The sequence below is a fragment of the Momordica charantia genome (assembly GCF_013281855.1).
Source record: "Momordica charantia cultivar OHB3-1 chromosome 2 unlocalized genomic scaffold, Mcharantia_2.0 BLBB01000002.1, whole genome shotgun sequence".
NCBI lineage: Eukaryota > Viridiplantae > Streptophyta > Magnoliopsida > Cucurbitales > Cucurbitaceae > Momordica > Momordica charantia.
The window spans coordinates 3,876,658-3,892,759 of record NW_028275160.1 but is presented as its reverse complement, the minus strand read 5'-3'; the positions used below and the strand labels follow the sequence as shown (position 1 = coordinate 3,892,759).

At 25.3% G+C, this 16,102-nt stretch overlaps 1 long non-coding RNA gene across 1 annotated transcript; it reads right to left on the bottom strand.

Annotated features, from left to right (window-relative positions):
- Positions 1 to 3,301: 3,301 nt before the first annotated feature.
- Positions 3,302 to 14,500, bottom strand: LOC148212672 (uncharacterized). The gene is made up of 3 exons (XR_015789257.1): positions 14,283 to 14,500; positions 13,851 to 13,943; positions 3,302 to 4,081 (listed from the first exon to the last, which is right to left on the bottom strand). It is a non-coding gene; the product is annotated as an uncharacterized LOC148212672 (long non-coding RNA).
- Positions 14,501 to 16,102: the final 1,602 nt, after the last annotated feature.

Genomic DNA, 16,102 nt, shown 5'->3' with positions numbered 1-16,102 from the left:
CACTCCCATGTTATTTTAGTCTTTTTTTTATGTTTATTGTTATATGTTTAATTAATTAGACTTATTTGGTTAGCACCCTTAAAATTTGTACTCAGGGGGATCTACAGTAGGCCGAGGGGGCTTCCCCTCAACTTTAAAACATTAGGATTATTATAAACCAATGTCCCAACTAAACCTAAAATTCTAGGTTGGCATAGTGGAAAATGGGTCTAAGCTCCCCCTCACTTGCCAGTGTTTGAGCCTCGGGGCTTGCATTATTTCTGTTAATAATTATGTAAAATTCTTTACATATTTTAATGGTTGCTGTTTATTTTTATCAAATTTTCTGAGTATCGACAATTTTGAGATTAATCATCTAATTTTAGGTACTATGAATTTGAGGTTATTTTTAATATAATAGTTAGTAAAAAAAAAAACAATCGAACTAAAATTTTTTATCCAAACGGTGGATTACAATTGTAATATTCGATATCAAGTTTGTAAAAAATATTTACAAAAAATGACCTTGTCAGCCTCATCAAAATCATACTTTTATGAATTTTAAAAATTACTTGTAAATTAATTTAAGCCTCTCCTCAACAAAATTTCTGGATCCGCTACTGTTTGTGTTATGATATGAAAATTTATAGGAAAATATTTGGTTCATTATCCGCGATGAGCAACGTTATCCTCGCTACCCACAGCTAAGAGATAAATACAAAAATATAGATTTTTTTTTACAAATGAGTTGTCAATTTTTCAATGGTAAGATTTAATCCTAATAGGTAATTTATATTTTACTCCCTAACTTATGATGCTAGTGAATTGAGGTGCTTCAGTTTGTTTGAAATTGAGATGGTCTCAAGCGATTGGTCCAATCCAAATTGAGGACGTGGCTGTGTCGTAAGCAAATTAAGCACAATTAGCTGGATCCAGATTCCACACTCTTGTCAATGATCAAACCAAATATAGATTTTATTAACTATAAATAATATTATTAATAGCACAATATCTTAGAACGATATACAATTATTAATCAGTTATTAACTTATTATATATCTAATATATATAAAGAACGAATAAAATTGAATTATACACATAATAGAGATTGAACAAGAGATTGCTGAGTCAACCACACGGAAGCACAGCCACGCTCAACAAATTCAGAATGTCGGAGCAAACCAACAAACTCTTCAAAGCTCATCGCCGACAATTTCTCATAAAGTTGCCATCGAATATGAATGCCAATTTCTATATTTTTTCAATAGTACAAAAAATCAACATTGGTAACTTCTTGCACCGATGTTAATTATCTCTTGATCAATCTTTTTTTTTTGTTTCAATATTATAAAAGTACAAATAGAGGTAGTACATTATAATCTTTGAATAAAGAAAATTTAAATTAGTAGATGATCATGCATAGAACTTTATGTAAAGAACAGATGTAGCAGAAAATGTGATAGGTAAGGTTAAAGAAAAAATATTAAATATGTTTTTTTTTGTTGATATTGTATTAATAAAATGGTATACATGTTTAATTAATTTGAAGACGCCAATTCGACAATTGTAATTTTATATTTTCAAATTTTAATTCGAAGATTATAATATTTATGTTGGGTCTCAAATAATATTTCATATCTATTTAAAATTGTTTGAATAAAATAGCTTATGATCAAAATAATTAAACACCAATTTTTTTTTTTAAATTACAAGATCAAAATTTAGTAAATTCAAAAGGCTTAACAGAAACAACAATTGAACAGTCTTCTGGCATACATAAATTTAAAATTGGTAAACAATGCGCAAGTTCATAATATATTTAATTAATCCATTCTACGTAGCCGACTATATTTCCTTCCCTGTGTTTTTTTTTTTTTAATCATAAAAAATAATCTTAATCAGATATAACGATATGTCAATTAAAAATGTAACTAAGCGAAGCGACGGCCGGTTAGAAAGCAAAATGGAGGCGTTTACATTCACGTGACAGCTCGATTATTACGACAGGGAGATGGAATTAATTAACAAAATACCATCGTTTTGACTAAGTGAGGAAGGGGTGTTTATGTAAATTGATCAAGGGGGGCCCGCCGGGGAAAGGAAAGGAAGCATGTGAGGTGAGGGAGGATTGAACGCGTTTAAAATAAATAAAAGTGCTACGAAGCGCTGCTGACACAAAAACTTGAAGCAATTCTCGTAACAGTCAAATGGACCCCGCTGCCCCACCAGCCTTTGCTTCTTATACGTGATGTCCAGCCCAGCGCACAAAAAGTATTTCACTTCCTTTTCCTTTTTCTTTTTCTTTTTCACATTAAATATAACAACCACATAACTTAACTCATGATCTTAATAGAGTTATAATTAGTTAAATGTGGAATTAAAAACTTTTGCACCTTTCACGATTGTTGATGCTGAATTTTGTTCAGCTTCCAAGTTACGTAGAAACCTATATAGAACTTTCAAACTCGAGTATGTTAGCGTAAGATAGAATTGCATACTTGAATCATCATTTAATATGATAAAGGAGCGGGGAGACAAGTCTGTTATAGTTGTTCCAACAGGAAGTTGCTCGATCAAGTACACTTAACAAGAATCAGTTGGTTTTCTAGACTTCTTCAGATCAATCATTATAATTGGTAGGTAGGTTTGTCCTGATCTTTCAGACATGTAAATACTATCAATCTGAGACGATTATTGGAAAAACTGACCGTTGTGTCTAATTAAGTTTTTAAACTTTAAAAATATGACTAATAGATTTAAATAAATCATTGAATTTTCAATCTTCAGATTTTCAACTTTATTTCTAATAAACTCTTACTTTTCAACCTCTTAAGATAAGTTAACTTCGATCATTTGTGATAAAGTTAATCATAATAGTCACAAAGACAAAGGGCAGTGCTGGAAGTTTGGAGAATAATCGGTGCGTTATTCCATTGAAGGCTTGATATTCACACCATTCTTTCCGGTTGTTGCGAGTCTGACATAATATATATCTATACATTTTTCAAAATCATTAGCCTCCTAATTTTTAAATAAAGCAAACATGTCGCTGAGGTGTATTTATGTGTCTTTTATTGGGCCGCCATAGTGGGATATTTTTTCTCTTCTCAAGGGAAAAAAATGTTCTCCGAAGTTTTTGAGCTGGAATATATTTTCAAAAAGCAAAAATGAACAAACAGAATACAAGTTTGAAAGAAAAAAAAAAAAGATAATTCTTAACGACTATATTCTAAATTGACCGACTAATTCATCTTATTTTAATCAATAACATAAAAATAAGATTCTAGTAAAGTCATCTAAGATAATATGTATAAATTAAGGTATAGATTACGCTCTAGCACATGGGTGACTTGTTTTTAAATGTTGTTACAAATACTTTACATCAAAAAAGCGCCCAAACAGTTACAATAAATTCTCAAATTCCATAAAGGAGAGAATCAGGAAGGGCAGTGCGTTTGTGGTTTCTTAATTATATCAGTTAACGCGGCGTAAGAAACGCACTTTCATGTGCCATACGCTACATCTCTCTCCCTATAAAATTTCCCTCCATTTTCGCCAGAATCTCTTTCTATTTCGCACAATCGAAGGCACGAATTCAGTGAATTCCGATCCATTGCATTTTGATCTCACCATGGGGAACTGCTTGAGGAACAACAGAGTGATGGCGCAGGATGAGGCTTGTTCGCCTTCGCCTAATTCGTCTTTGACAGAAACTAATTACAAAGTGGAAGATAAACCAGCCGCCGGATCGGCGCTGGCGCGGCCGAAGACGGAGGAGGCGAGAATCGCCGCGCGACGTAAGAAGGTTGTGAGGTTTCAGCAACGAGAAGATGAAATTTCCGGCGGCGGAGGCGGAGTATTGAGGATTAAAGTGGTGGTGTCGCAGAAAGAGTTGAAGCAGATATTGAAGGATAGAGAAAGCAATTCCTCCACATTGGAGGAATTGTTAGCTGAATTGAAGATGAAAGGCAGGACAATTTCAGATGCTAGAGCCGATAATGAGGAGGATGAAAATGGAAGCTGGAGACCGGCCTTGGAAAGCATTCCTGAAGATCTCCATTAGTAGTGGTCAAATCTTTTCAAAATCTCTCTCTCTAACAATCTGAAATATTATTGAGGTGTGTTATTTAATCACCAAAATTATTGTGTGTGTGATACGAAGATTGAGTGGTACTACTTTTGAAGTTTAATGCTTTCGATTCTGTTCGAATTACATGAAAAACAATATATGGTGTATATTAAGTCATTTTTGTAACCGTAACAACAATTTGAGATGGATTATCATATATATATATATAGATGTATGGTTTTTATTTTATGTATCTCGAAATTATAATGTTTGAGTACTCCAATTGTCATATAAAGACTTTAATTAGTATATCTCTTCTCTTCCCCCTAAGTTAGCATAGATGCAACGTAATCGATAAATTATGATATAGTTTAATGAAATGAGGGGATACGAGTTTTGAGATAACTCAAGCTATAATTAGTTGACTAGAAAGTAAGATATGATGTGAAAGAAAGAGTACGAGTGACTTCATTTGCAAGAAATTTTACAAACGATCTTGTTTTCTATCAATTCAATATTATTCAAATTTGGTTATAATTCAATTATTAATCTACTCCTTAGGCTAATTTAAGCTTGGTGCAAAATTATCATTATTTTAGACTTATTTAATCGAGCCCAATTGTCATTAGAAAATACAATTGGAAAATACATTCCACGTTCCTGTTTTCCATTTCCCGCCAAGCATCATATAATCTAAAATAATTATATTATCAACTATATATATACTAAAAATAGTTAAACATTATTCTTTCCCCAACCTACCTAATATATATATCGGAGAGGATTAGACTTTAGAAATTAAGCAATTAAACAAAAAAATCTTTTAAGAAAAAAAATAATTATTGAAAATAATTTAAATAATAAAAAATAAATAGGGAAAAAAATCTCCGTGAGATCTCGATCCTCACGAATTTTCCACAAGGAATTCCTGATCCCACAAAATTTCACGAGATGGAGATCAATTAAATGGAAGGCAGGGATAGGGATGGGGAAGCCTTTTCCGTCCCAGCCCTGTCCCATGAAACATCCCTAATTATCATATGATTTAATTTGACCAAGTTAATATCAAACATCCCTAATACTCATAATTAGATTTAAGAGATTAATACATAGTAGAAGGATCAAAAAGTATAGAATTTACATTTTTGTCATAAAACAAATGTTTATGTGATTTGGAATTGTCCTTGAAGATTGAGCACAAGTAGGAGTGAATTGAGGGAAAATAAATATATTGAGAAGAGTAAATTAAGGTTTCGAAGGAATGAATTAAGAGATGTGTGCTGAAAATTAATATAAGGCGATTATCATAATAATTTATGCATTTAAAAAAAACAAAAAACTTGGAAGAGAAAAATTTAAAGATATGAAAAAAGAGTTAAAAGAGATTAACATAAAAAAATAATTTTAATAAAAGATTTGAAAATTTTTATAAAATGAAAGAAATTTTGATAAAAGAAAGGGTTTAAAACAGGGAGGAAAAACTTTTATAGAGAATTTTGAAGAAAAAAATTTAAAGAGTTTTACAAAAAATTTTAGTGAGAAAAATAATCTTGAAAACATGAAAAATGATAGTAATGGGAAATTTGAAGATAAAAAAAAGTTCAATAAAAGAGATTAAAAAGAAAATAAATGAAAACGAGATTGAAAAAAAAAACTTTTAGAGAGAGAAAAATATTATAAAATGAAAGAAATTTTGATGTTATAAATATTAAGATTAAAAAAATAAATTTTGATAAAAGAAAAAGTTTGCAACAGGGAGGAAAAATTTTTTATATAGAGAATTTTGAAGAAAAGTTTAAAGATTTTACAAAATTTGGACTTAGAAAAATAATTTTGAAAATAAGAAAAAAAATGTTCAATTAAGATATTAGAATATTTTTAAAAGAAAATAAATTAAAAACGTGATTGAAAAAAAAAAACTTTTAAAGAGGGAAAAAATATTATAAAATTGAAAGAAATTTTAAAAAATGTTTTAAGAGAGAAACTAATAAAAAAGATGGAGTAAAAACTTTTGTACCGAGATTTTGAGGAAAAAAAGGTTCAGTTTTTAAAAAAGTTTGAGAAAGAAAATAGTTAAAGAAGAAAAAAGAAAACCTTTCCGAGATATCAAATAATTATTGAATAAGAGAAATTTTGAAGATAAAAAAGGCTAAGAAAAGATTTAAAAAAATTGAAAGGAGATTGGGGAAAAATTATAAAATAAAAGAAATTTTAAAGATAAAAAAGTTAAAATAAAATTAAAAGTAAAGTTTTGAGAGGGCTTGATAATTAGAAGGAAAAGTTTTATAGAAAAGAAAAAGTTAAAATGAGATTTACAAAAGAAGTGTGTAAAAAATTTTAGAGAGGAAACAGTTATAAAACGGAAAAAAAAAAAACTGGGAAGAGAAAAAAGTTAAAAGTTGTAAAAAAAAAGAAAGAAAGAGTTAACATAAAGTTTTTTTTTTAATTTGGAAATTTTTTAGGGAGAGAAAAACATTATAAAAATAAAGAAATTGTTTCCCTCTCTCTTTCTACGTTTTTTTAATTTCTTTTAATCTTATCTTTTTTATTTTCAAAATTTCTTTCATTTTATGCTTTTCTCTCTCTAAAACTTCTTTTTTCCAATCTCCTTTTAATTTGTTTTCTTTTTGAAATTTTTTAATCTTTTTATTGAACTTCTTATTTTTTCTTCAAAATTTCTCATTACTATCTCAAAAAAGTGTTTTTTTCCCTGTTTCAAAATTATTTTTCACACTCAAAATATTTGTAAAACTTGTAAAAGTTTTCCCTCCCTCTCGGAAACCTTTTCTTTTATCAAAATTTATATTTTTAATCCTGATTAACACTTTTATCTTTAAAATTTCTTTATTTTAAAAAAAAGAATGATGGAAAATGAGGAAGAAAAGGCCGGAAGGAAAAAAAAAAGTTTAAAGTGAAAAACGGTTAATATGAAAGTTGAAAAACTCTTTTATAGAAATGAGAGAAATTTTAAAGTTGAAAGAGATTAATAAAAAAATTTGGGAAGCTTTTTTAACCAAGAAAAATATTATAAAATAAAGAAAATTTAAAGAGATAAAAGAGTTTTTTTTAAAAGTAAATGTTAATAGAAAATAAAAAATAGGTTTTGAAGAGGAACTAAAAGTTCGTAATAGAGAGGAAAAATTCATTAACCTTTTTTTCCTCAAAATCTCGGCACAAAAGTTTTTTCCTCTTTTAGTTCCTCTTCAAAATCTATTTTTTATTTTCTATTAACATTTACTTAAAAAATCTTTTATCTCTTTAAATTTTCTGGCTAAAAAAAGCTTCCCAAATTTTTTGTATTAATCTTTTTAACTTTAAAATTTCTCTCATTTCTATAAAAGAGTTTTCAACTTTCATATTAACCGTTTTTCACTTTAAACTTTTTTTTTCCTTCCGGTCTTTTCTTCTTCATTTTCTACCATCCTTTTTAAAAATAAAGAAATTTTAAAGATAAAAGTGTTAATCAGGATTAAAAATATACATTTTGATAAAAGAAAAGGTTTCCAAGGGGGAGGGAAAACTTTTACAGAGAATTTTGAAGAAAAAATTTAAAGAGTTTTACAAATATTTTGAGTGTGAAAAATAATTTTGAAAACAGGGAAAAAACACTTTTTTGAGATAGTAAAGAGAAATTTTGAAGAAAAAATAAGAAGTTCAATAAAAAGATTAAAAATTTTAAAAAAGAAAACAAATTAAAAGGAGATTGGAAAAAAGAAGTTTTAGAGAGAGAAAAACATAAAATGAAAGAAATTTTGAAAATAAAAAAGTTAAGATTAAAAAAATTAAAAAAGATGTAGAAAAGTGTTAGAAAGAGAGGGAAAAAATGTTAGCAGAATGAAAAAAAATATTTAAGATAAAAAAGTCAGATAGATTTAAAAAAACGCTTCGAGGGAGAAAACCGATAGAGAATGAGGAAAATACTGAAGGGAAAAAAAGTTTTAAAGAGATTAATAAATGAAGTTAGGGAGAAAAGGTTGGGAAACCTTTTAGGGGAGAATATTATAAAATGGCAGAAAAACTGAAGATAAAAGAGTATTTTTTTTAAGTATTGTTAATAATAGAGTAAAATATAGGTTTTGAGAGAGGAATTAAAAAGTTTGCAAGAGAGAAAAACTTGAAAAAAAAAACAGTTATTTGAATAAGAGAAATTTTAAAGATAAAAAATAGTTAAAAAATCAGATAGAAAATAAAAGGAGATTGGGGTTATAAAATAAAAGAATTTTATAGAAAAAGTTTATATTCAAAAAAAATAATAGAGAATTGAGGAAACTTTTATAGAAAAAAAAAATATAAAATTAAAGAACATTTTAGATAAAAGTGTTAAAAGGATAAACATTTTGAGAAATTTTTTTTTAATAGAATAAAAACTTTCAGATAAAAACTGTTATAAAAGAAGATTCACAAAAACATTTTGAGAGAAAAAAATTGTCAAAAATAGAGTAAAAAACTTTTAGAGAAAAAAATTATAAAATGAAAAAAAAAACATGGAAGAGAAAAAGTTACAGATATGAAAAATAAATAAAGAGTTAAAAGAGATAAACATAAAAAAGTAATTTTAAAAAACATTTAAAAAAATTTTAGGGATAGAAAAACTTTATAAAATAAAAGAAATTTTGATGTTAAAAATATTAAAGATTAAAAAAATAAATTTTGATAAAAGAAAAGGGCAACACCGACGAAAAAACTTTTAGAAGGGAGAAAAACTATTAAATAATTGACAGTAATTTTAAAAAAAAATTAGAGAAAGAAAATAATAAAAAAATAGAGTAAAAACGTTTAGAAATAAAAAATGATAGAGAATTTAGGAAACTTTTATAGAAAAAAAAGTTATAAAATGAAAGAAAATATTTAAGATAAAAAGGTTAAAAATGATTAAAAAACATTTTGAGAGAAAAAATTTGTCAAGAATAGAGTAAAAACTTTCAGATAAAAAAATATTTAAAAAAAGATTTGAAACTTTTTTAGGGAGAGAAAAACTTTATAAAATGAAAGAAATTTTGAGAAAAGAAAAGGTTTGAAACAGGGAGGAAAAAACTTTTAGAGAGCATTTTGAAGAAAAAAATTTAAGAGTTTTACAAAATTTTTTAGTGAGAAAAATAATTTTGAAAACATGAAAAAAGATATTAATGAGAAATTTTGAAGATAAAAAAAAAGTTCAATAAAGAGATTAAAATTTTTTAAAAAGATAATAAATGAAAACAAAACGAGATTGAAAAAAAAAAAACTTTTAGGGAGAGAAAAATATTATAAAATGAAAGAAAATTTGATGTTCAAAGATTAAATAAAAAGTTTGTAACAGGGAGGAAAAAACTTTTATAGAGAATTTCGAGGAAAAATTTAAAGATTTTTACAAAACTTTTAGTGAGAAAAATAATTTTGAAGATAGGAAAAAAAGTTCAATAAAGAGATTAAAACATTTAAAAAAATAAATTAAAACGTGATTGAAAAAAAATACTTCTAAAGGGAGAAAAATATTAAATAATTTAAAGAAATTTTAGAAAAACGTATTGAGAGAGAAAATAAATAAAAAAAATAGAGTAAAAATGTTTAGAGAGAAAACTTTTATAGAAAAAAAAGTTATAAGATGAAAGAAAATATTTAAGATAAAAAGGTGGAAAGTACAAAAAAGCATTTTGAGAGAAAAAAAAAGAATTTGTCAAAAATAGAGTAAAAACTTTTAGAGAAAAAAAAAACAGTTATAAAATGGAAAAAAAAAAACTTGGAAGAGAAAAAAGTTAAAGATATGAAAAAGAAAGAGTTTAATCAAATAATTTTAAAAAAAGATTTGAAAATTTTGTAGGGGGAGAAAAACTTAATAAAATGAAAGAAATTTTGATAAAAGAAAAGGTTCGCAGCAGGGAGAAAAAAACTTTTATAGAAAATTTTGAAGAAAAATTTAAAATTTAACACTTTTCAAACAGAAATGAGAAATTTTGAAGATAAAAAAAGTTCAATAAAGAGATTAAAACATTTTAAAAAGAAAATAAATTAAAAACGTGATTGAAAAAAAAAATTAAGCGAGAAAAAATATTATAAAATTGAAAGAAATTCTAAAAAACGTTTAGAGAGAGACACTAATAAAAAGATAGAGTAAAAACGTTTAGAAAGAAAAAATGATTGAGAATTTAGGAAACTTTTATAGAAAAAATAAAGTTATAAAATGACAGAAAATATTTAAGATAAAATGTTAAAAGTGATTTAAAAAACATTTTGAGAGAAAAAAAAAATTTGTCAAAAATAGAGTAAAAACTTTTAGAGAAAAAACAGTTATAAAATAAGTAAAAAAAGAGTTAAAAGAGATTAACATAAAAAATAATTTTCAAAAAAGATTTGAAAATTTTTTAGGGTGATAAAAACTTAATAAAATGAAATAAATTTTGATGTTAAAAATATTAAAGATTAAAAAAATAAATTTTGATAAAAGAAAAGGTTTGCAACAGATAGGAAAAAACTTTTATAGCGAATTTTGAAGATAAAAAAATTCAATAAAGAGATAAAACATTTTAAAAAGAAAATAAATTAAAAACGTGATTGAAAAAAAAAAAACTTTTAAACAGAGAAAATATATTATAAAATTGAAAGAAATTTTAAAAAAAACGTTTTGAGAGAGAACTAATAAAAAATAGAGTAAAAATGTTTAGAAAGAAAAAATGATAGAGTTTAGGAAACTTTAAGAGAAAAAACAGTTACAAAATGAAAAAAAAAATTAGAGGGAAAAAACTTTTACAGAAAAAAAAAAGATATAAAATGAAAGAAAATATTTAAGACAAAAAGGTTAAAAGGAGATTTACAAAAAAATTTGTCAAAAATACAGGAAAAACTTTTAGAGAAAAAATATTTATAAAAAGAAAAAAAAAACCTTGGAAGAGAAAATTTTAAAGATATGAAAAAAAAAGAGTTAAAAGAGATTAACATAAAAAAAATCATTTTAAAAAAAGATTTGAAAATTTTTTAGGGAGAGAAACTTTATAAAATGAAAGAAATTTTGATGTTAAAAATATAAAAGATTATAAAAATAAATTTTGATAAAAGAAAAGGTTTGAAACAGGGAGGAAAAACTTTTATAGAGTATTAAAAAAATTTAAAGAGTTTTACAAAAATTTTAATTGAGCAAAATAATTTTGAAAACATGAAAAAAAAAAGATAGTAATGAGAAATTTTGAAGATAAAAAAAGGTTCAATAAAGAGATTAAAAGTTTTTAAAAAGAAAATAAATAAAACGAGATTGAAAAAAAACTTTTAGGGAGAGAAAAATATTATAAAATGAAAGAAATTTTGATGTTAAAAATATTAAGATTAAAAAAATAAATTTTGATAAAAGAAAAAATTTGCAACAGGGAGGAAAAAACTTTTATAGAGAATTTTGAAGAAAAATATAAAGATTTTACAAAATTTTTAGTGAGAAAAATAATTTTGAAAACAAGAAGAAAAAAAACAGTTTTGAGACAGTTATGAGAAATTGTGAAGATAAAAAAAAGTTCAATAAAGAGATTAAAACTTTTTAAAAAGAAAATAAATTAAAAACTGTAAAAAAAAACTTTTAAGGAGAGAAAAAATATTATAAAATTGAAAGAAAATTTTAAAAAACGTTTTGAGAGAGAAAATAATTTAAAAATACTGTGAAGAAAAAAACTTTTAAAGAGAGAAAAAACATTATAAAATTCAAAGAAAAATTTAAAAAACGTTTTGAGAGAGAAAATAATGAAAAAATTGAGTAAAAACGTTTTGAAAGAAAAAATGATAGAGAATTTAGGAATCTTTTATAGAAAAAAAGTTATAAAATGAAAAAAAATATTTAAGATAAAAGGTTAAAAGTGATTTACAAAAACATTTTGAAAGAAAAAAAAATTGTCAAAAATAGAGGAAAAACTTTGAGAGAAAAAACAGTTACAAAATGAAAAACAAAAACTGGGAAGAGAAATTTCAAAGATATGCAAAAGTACAAAAAAAAAAGAAATTAACATAAAATAATTAGAAAGAAAAACTTTTATAGAAAAAAAAAGTTATAAAATGAAAGAAAATATTTAAGATAAAAAGGTTTAAACGAGATTTACAAAAACGTTTTGAGAGAGGAAAAAAAATTGTCAAAAATAGAGTAAAAATTTTAAGAGAAAAAACAGTTATAAAATGAAAAAAACTGGGAAGAGAAAAAATATAAAATTAGAAAAGAAAGAAAGAGTTAAAGAGATTAATATAAGAAAAATAATTTAAAAAAAATATTTGGCAATTATTTAGGGAGAGAAAAACATTATAAAATAAAAAAAATTTTGATATCAAAAGTGTTCAGATTAAAAAAATAAATTTTGATAAAAGAAAAAGTTCGCAACAGGGAGGGAAAAACTTTTCTAGAGATTTTTGAAGAAAAATTTTTTTAAGAGTTTTACAAAATTTTTTAGTGAGAAAAATAATTTTGAAAACATGAAAAAAAGATTGAAATTTTTTAAAAAGAAAATAAATTAAAACGAGATTGGAAAAAAAAATATTATAAAATGAAAGAAATTTTAGAAAACGTTTTGAGAAAAAATAAAATAATAGAGAATTGAAGAAAAACTTTTACAGAAAAAAAAGTTATAAAATCAAAGAAAATATTTAAGATAAAAATGTTAAAAGGAGGTTTACATAAACATTTTGAGAAAATTTTTAAAAATAGAATAAAAACTTTCAGATAAAAACAGTTATAAAAGAAGATTCACCAAAAAATTTTGAGAGAAAAATTTTTTGTCAAAAATAGAGTAAAAAAGCTTTTAGAGAAAAAACAGTTATAAAATGAAAAGAAAAAACATGGAAGAGAAAAAGTTACAGATATGAAAAAAAATAAAGAGTTAAAAGAGATTAACATAAAAAAACAATTATAAAAAAAGATTTAAAAACTTTTTAGCGAGAGGAAAACTTTATAAAATGAAAGAAATTTTGATGTTACAAATATTAAAGATTAAAAAAATAAATTTTGAAGGAAAACAATTTAAAGAGTTTCACAAAATTTTTTAGTGAGAAAACCAAATTTGAAGATTAAAAAAAGTTCAATAAAGAAATTAAAAATTTTTAAAAAGAAAATAAATTAAACCGAGATTGAAAAAAAAACTTTTAGAGAGAGAAAAATATTATAAATGAAATAAATTTAAAAAAACGTTTTGACAGAGAAAAAAATAGAGTAAAAACTTTCAGAAAAAAAAAATGATAGAGAATCGAGGAAAATACTGAAGGAAAAAAATAGGTTATAGTTTTTTAAAAAATAGAAAGAAAAAGTTAAAAAGGAAATATGAAAATTTTGTTATAGAAGGAGAGAAATAATGAAAATTTGAAAAGGTTAAAAGAGATTCACAACAAATTTTGAGGGAGCAAAGAAGTAAAAAAAAAAAAAAAGATTTCGAAGACGCTCTAAAAATGAGAGAAAATTTAAAGATAAAAAAGTAAAATAAATTTCGAGAAAGAAAGAAGTTTTAGAGAGAGAGGGAAGACTTCTATAGAGAATTTTTTTGGAATATGATAGAAAAATTTTGAAGATTAAAAGTTGAGGGATATAAAAAAACTGTTAGAGAGGAAAAGCCTTAAAAGAGAATTATTCTAAACAAAAACTTAAAAGAAGAAAAAAACAGAGAAATAATCGAGTATAAACAAATAGAAAACACTCCAATCTCACAATCAATCATGGAACTTTAAAAAACTACTCTAAAAAATGAATAACACGCAACGCCACAGATGGCCATAAAATTAAATACAACTCAACCCAATCAATAGGCAGAAGGAAACATAAGTATCAGAAACGATATTATTCAAACAATGATGGATGAAAAAGTCTTACCAGTCCTGTGTGTGGGATCGGATTTGGTAGGAAGAAATCGTTCGCCAATTACTTTGATTTCGATCCATATGCGCATATTCTATACAATGCAACCTGTAATCCAAAAGAGAAATTAAATTGACCTAATTAGGGTTTAGGGTTTGATAAAAAAAATTAGGGTTTAGGTATGAAAGAACACACATGTAGATGTCTAGTTTCGTCCCGATTGAAGAAAAAAATTGACTAGGTACGGAAGAAGAAGGAGAAAAGAAAGGCCAAAACCCCCAAATTTGAGACCCAAATGGATGAATTAATAGATTAAAACAACACAACAGAGAGAGATCTCACTGGATCGATTGATGAGAAATCAAGATGTAATTTAATCAAATTATAATTAAGAAACATACGAATTCCAAAGGAAGAAATAGGATTAAGAAGAGAGAAAGAAAATACCTGAATGATTGTGATTCCTAATTTCCAGTTTCGAGCAGTGCAACTCCCGCGGTTGTATCAATTGGGGTTTTATAGAGAGATTAAAATGTAGCCGTTGGAGGCAAAGCACCGCGCCACCACCACTTCCCACGCTCCAGTCGTTACACGTCGCTTTCACAAAATATTTTTTTACCGTTTCGTTGACTTGGTCAACTTTTACCACACTGATCAACAATCACACACTTACACTCACTTTCATTTCACTTTCGGGTAAATTCTTTTTGTTTTTCCTTTTAAATTCAATTATATCATCTATTCAATACCAATATTTTTTCAATTTTAATTTATTATACAAAATGCAACTTGATGGTGAGTTTCAAATAAGAAGATAAGAGAGAAATCAATTTGAAATCACACTGAATATATAAATTTTTCCCATTAAAATAAGAATGACATGGAAAGAAAAACCCACAAAAAAAAAAAAAGTTGACGACATGAATGATAATGGATATACTAAGGCTAAACTAAGTTTAGTATTTCCGTAATCTTTCAAATTTATATTTAATAGATTTTTGAACTAAATAAATCCCTAAATTTTATATTTTAAAGTCCTTAAACTATCTATTTCTCTCGTAGTTTAATTTTAAAAATATCTAACAAATTAGTAAACTTTCAATTTTGTGGTTAATAGAACACGTGACATATTGGAAGCTTCTTAAAATTAACATATAAAATTAAATTTTGTGTCCAAACAGGACCTTAATTAAATTTATTATTTTGCGTCTAATAAATTTGTGAATTATTTAAAAATTATGTCTAATAGATCAATGATCTAATGGACACAAATTGAAAGTTCGGATACCTATTAGACATAATATTAAAAGTTTAGAAACCTATTAATCACATTTTAAAGTCTATAGTCTAGTTCTATTAGACACAAAATTAAAAGTTCAGAGATTTATTAGACACTTTTTAGTCAGGAACTTATTAGACACAATTCTAAAAATTTATGAATTAAACTTGTAATTTAATTGGAAATCGTTTCGTGACCCTATTTCTAATTTTAAAAGGTAAGACATATGCTCGATAATATTTTTTTTTTCCATTCTTAAAAACGCTGAAAATTGTATATTCCAAAGGGAAAAAAATGGTCATCAATGGCCCCAAGAGGGTAACCACACTGTTGACTTCCAAGAGAGGAATTTGATCATCATCAGTACAGACATATAAAAGGCTTAAAAACTCAACCTATTTTGACCACATTTATTCAACGGAAACTCAGACAGTTTGCAATATTCTAATTAAAATGTCTGTAATTGTAAATTACTTTTTTTTTTAAACCCTTTTGAGTTCATTAGTACAATATTTCTCGAAGGTGGGCAGCAAAAATTGACTTGATAAATCAGAAACAGAACGCAAATTAAATTATATTGTATAGTCTAGTATCGCCCATGGTTTTTAGAAGAGAAAATGAAGAAACTGCCAAATTTTAAAATAGAATATACTTTAGATCCTGCCAGACTTCTTCTTTTTTTTTTTTTATTGGGTATCCTATAAAAAAATCAAAGTTTGACATTTTTGCAGAAAATGTGATTGAAATTCTCCCCCCAAAAATTCGCTCATAAATAAAAAAATATAGTTTCCAGGAAGGCCTGTCCACACCACAACTAACATTCATTTATTTCTCCTATCTGACTTTTGGCAGAAATTAAAATGTTCAAATGGCATTTGAACTCAAAAAATAAAATAACATAAGATAAATGTCATCTTGTTTTAATTTATTTTTTAAATATATAGCACAATTATTATTCAATCTTTATTAAGCGTAGGACTAGGAGCAT